The following is a 4762-nucleotide window of genomic DNA, read 5'->3' as shown; positions in this document are numbered from 1 at the left end:
AAGAGGCAATAATGAAAAAAGTCTTGAATATTTGTAGAGATTTGTAACATGAGCCACGCCCATAGACTTACCCATTAGAAATTCAAGTCTGTCCTTATAGGATCAAAAATTCTAATACCATTTTTAGTTTGCCTGCAAGAACAGATGCAAAGATAAAGTGAGAGCTAGCTAGAGGAATGTAAGGCAACAATTGTCTCTGATAAGCAACCTACTGGCTGGATAGTTTCTCTACAAGCCCAGCAGTTGCCGCACATATTGAAATTCACAAAGATGCTCTTAATGAGGGCCTTCAATTGTGACTAATATTTTGTTAATTTTTAAATGAAAAAATATATGTCCCACTTCGTGAAAGTGGATTGACCTGAGTGGATATATAGAATATTCTCTAGCATCTTTATTGTACATCTACACCAGCCTCCCTCTCTTAAAATAACTCTACAGATTCCTGAAATATCGCCTTCAGTGCTTCTTTATTGCATTCACCCATGCCAGTGTTTGTCCTGTAAAGCTGGGCCAGAGATGTCTGCCCTCCTCTCTCTTTGTCCACCTTTCAAAAGGTTTCCCAGGATCAACCCTTCGTTATTTACACATATATAGCTTTCCTTTTAGCCTATGACCGCACAGGAAGGCATTTTAATTAGAGGAGGAGTTAGGCTGGCTAAAGTTTGTAGAAAACTGTGTAGGTGTTGATCAGCGTGCAGGGCCAGATCTCCAATACTTTCACTTGCAATATAAACAGACCTGGAAGAGAAGTAACCACCAGCAGGCAGCATGCAAAGAAAACCCCATTTGAGTTATGACGTCTTTCCATCGTCTGTTACAACCTTGGTTTCCAATCTTTTTTTAACTATCCGTTTCCATGACTTGTTTGTGGAGTCTTTTTTATAAACGCAATTGTTAGTGTTTATTTAGGACCAACGTTGGACAGCTAGTGGCCGTTAAAGGATACTGCTCTGTGAGAGATACCTAAGTGCATCTGCCTACCGTTTTCTTAACATAAAGGTCGGGTACTCTACAGTAATATTTTGGACCTTAGTTTCCCATAGAATTACTTGCTTTTGTTAATGAGTGGTATGGAGGGAAAGTGTCTATAGAGGGTTTCCTGAAAAATACATGTTCGGGGGAAAAGTGTGTGCTACAGAAGGTGACTCCTTGGGTACACAGAATATAGCCAGAGACAATGGGTATCTGATAGGTAGAATATATTTAAATCAAAACTCCTCAATTTAGAAAGTTCTTACTAAAATCAGCAGAGACCTTGACAAAGATGTTCTGAATGCATTTGTCCAGTCACAACTGTTTAAGCCTCATTGCGAGTTCCCTCGTTGCGGAGCTGTGAATTGTAGAACGCCAGAGTTAATGATTCCAGGAGTCATTTTAACTCTGGGGATAGATTGAATTGGTTTTCTACTTGATGCCTGAGAATCCTCCAAAAATTAGAAGTAATGAGGGATACCTTCCACATGAAGCAAAAAGGCACAGTTGTCCCGCCCTGGAAGTGATATTGCTTTGTTAACGGGACTTCATGGCACCTGGGGCAGTGACGTTGCTTCCAGGGGACACATGCCTGCGTTGGGTCACGTGCGGTGTGACATCACCCTGATTACATGCTTGCCACGTGCTCATGGCTCTACCATGTTGTTAGAGCTTTGCAGCAGCCCTCAACGAACCAGAGCCCAGGAGATCAGGTGGCTGTGATGTAGCGGAGTAGGCCCCTTTTTTAATGCTTAGAATACATATAAGGAACCCCTAAGCAGCCTAAGACAGCCAAGGAGCCGTCCTCGGTCATTATGAAGAGATACAGCCTCCTCATCATAAAGATGTCCTTTGATGGTGGTTTGAACACCATCAATAGATATTTTTGTAGCTTGACACCAGCTGAAGGCAAGCTCAAAGAGGGTGGTCGCAACTTCACCGGTTTTGACAAGGAGCTCTGCCAGCAGTTGGAAATGCTCAGCCTCAAAGATTTGCAGCAACTGCCCCCTATTAAGGACTCCAGCAGCAAAGCTTCGAATAATGCACCAAATGGTAGAAACTATTTCAGCGACATAGAAGATGGTGTAGAATCCCAAAACATGGGTCACTAGCAGGTTTTAGGACCTGACCTTTATTCTGGTTAAACTAGAAATAACGAGACATTGGAAGGCATCCGAAGGACCGCAAATCTAAAGATGGAAATAAGAACAGGAAGGATGGGTGGGGTGAAAGGGGAGGTTCCTACTTAGGAATGCTCGACGGGGGACTCGGTCAATGGAGAGGGTCAGGGCCTGGGAAGCATTAGTAGATAGCATGAAGGACCCAGAGCCTGAGTCAGGGGTATACACGCCAATGGGGGCCATCCTCTCAGAGGAGCCCGATACAGCTGTGACTAAGAGTAATTTACAACCGGAGCGTCAGCGTGGGAGACAGCTAGTCTGGGAGCCCACTAAAATTAATAGTGGGAATAGTACTATGCCATTTCCTTAAATATGACAGTGATCTGCAAGGTGGATAAATGGGGGGAATTGACAGCAAAGACGTTTTGACTGAATGTTATGAGCTTGCCGCCTCTAAATGAGATCTTGCTTACAGTTACTTCAGACCATAACAAAATGAATAATTGATGCTCTTATTACACTGTATGACTATTCAATACAATAAAGTAAATAAAATATGTTTTTTTTTAAAAGATGGTGAAAAATCTATAACAGCTCTTAACTCACGAGCCTGTAAAGATACAGGGGGCCTCATTTATGAAAAGTGACGCATCGCTGCGTGAAAACAGCGATGCGTCACTTTTCACTGCGCACTCCTTGCGACACCAATGATGCGTCATATTTAATGTATGACGCATCATGTCGCAAGGACTTACAGATACGTCAGTATTTCTGACGCATCTGTAAGCGCAAAAGTGACGCATTGCTGGAGTGTGTCACAAAAGTGACGCAACTCCAGCAATGCGTCCTTTTACATGGGGAAAGCCCCATGTGAAAGGGCTTGCATCAGTCTTACGCCTGCTGTGAGGCAGGCGCAAGATTTTGACGCAACCGCATCCTAAAAGTGACGCAGTGAAATCTCATAGATTCCACTGCGTCACTATTACGAGGCTTTTTGCGGGGGAACGCCCCCTTTGCATACATTATACCTGACGCAGGCATAATGTGGCGCAGGGGTTTAAAAAGTGACGCATCTACCTAGATGCGTCACTTTTTAAATATGGCGCAACAAGGCGCATGTTTTACGCAGCCGATGCGTCACAAAAAGTGACGCATCCGCAGCGCAAAACTGACGCAAGGCCTCATAAATGAGGCCCCGGGTTTCTGGAGAAATCGGCTACATAGGTTTTCGTTGTGCAACAGCCACATGCAAACTCTGACACCAGTTATGCCTCGATGGACCTCAGCGTCTCTCATGATTTCAGAGCCACCTTAGAGTCCCACGAAAATAGCAAGGTTAGTAAAAATCGTTCTGGACACAAATATATTTGGCTATATTTTATTTGTAACCAGTCTTTCTTTCTTTCTTTTTTGAACCGTAGAAAGCATCAGTAAAAAGAGCCATGGTAGAGGGGATGCCACCAAAGGTTAACACAGTACATTTTTACTACTTAAACTGTTCAAAACAGTCTGAAAGTTCCACATTCAAAAACAAGGAGCTGCGTAAGAAATATATTTGTATCTATAATATTGCAGATTCAGAAAAGAACGTTCCAGGTGTACCTAACGGCGCCACATAGTCTATTAAGGTTTTGCAGCAATTGTTTTTAACACTTGTATTAAAACATGATTATTATAACCTCTGTTATGGCCATAAAATGAATGATAAATAGCAGGAGGCTCACAAGTGCCTAAACCACTTATACACTTCAAGAACAATACGTCATATATGTAGCTTGCTAGACTTGCACAAATTATATAGACTGTTAAAGTTGGTGTATGGTTTGTCCAAGGAAAAGAAAAATGTCCACCCTGATATGAATAAGGTCTTGTCGATCACGCTCAAAAAGATCCGATGTTCGAACGAGCCAAGATCAAAACTCTGTTGTATGCAAGGTATGTGTACTTATTTTGTTAAAAGGATGACAGAAAGGGCTATTGAAAGACGTATGTGTGATATTTATTTAAAAAATAGACAAGTCTGCTCTTTAGCCCCATGACAACTGTTTTAAAAAAATGAAAAGTCCCCCAGCAGGATGTCATTATTGTATTATTTAACGTTACATACTTACTTACTTTTAAGACAAGTATCAGAATGTCAGTGCGCAAGATGCTTCTAAGTTATGCCCAGGAAACAAATGTATTGCCAGAGTGGTATATGTGTTTCTTAAAGAAGGAATAGCTGAAATACAGCCTGTAACTCTGCACTATCTGAATCTTGGTGAGCCGCCCACAGCTATGCAGTGTGACAGCCCTACAAGCATAGCCAGTATTAATGTGTGGCTACCTACACTGGTTGACTACTGGGGCGCATACAAATGTCTTATGAGGGAGTTAATACTTTTACAGACAACCAGGATACATATTGCCTTAGAGCTTCTGACTAAAGATTATTTCAGAAATAACGTTTTTGTATTGTACAACAGAGAAAATCACGATCTTTTGAATGCTGTCAATATCCAAAGTTATAGAAGGTGTGAACCATTGAGTTTATAGTTTAGAAAATATGAAAACTTGTGATGCTGAAACAAATTATCTGCCGGGCCACTAATAATGTATGTAGCAGGTGTCATATTACATATACGTAATGAAAAGTCAGCAAACTGCCCAACAGCGCCGACAAGACA

The 4762-nt window shown here is 41.8% G+C and overlaps 1 pseudogene; it reads left to right on the top strand.

Annotated features, from left to right (window-relative positions):
* The first annotated feature begins 3371 nt into the window (after nucleotides 1-3371).
* LOC147732914 (uncharacterized) lies at nucleotides 3372-4147 on the top strand (annotated as a pseudogene).
* Nucleotides 4148-4762: the final 615 nt, after the last annotated feature.

This window comes from Lissotriton vulgaris, chromosome 2_1 (assembly GCF_964263255.1).
Source record: "Lissotriton vulgaris chromosome 2_1, aLisVul1.2, whole genome shotgun sequence".
Lineage (NCBI taxonomy): Eukaryota > Metazoa > Chordata > Amphibia > Caudata > Salamandridae > Lissotriton > Lissotriton vulgaris.
This window is presented reverse-complemented; position numbering and strand designations above follow the sequence as displayed.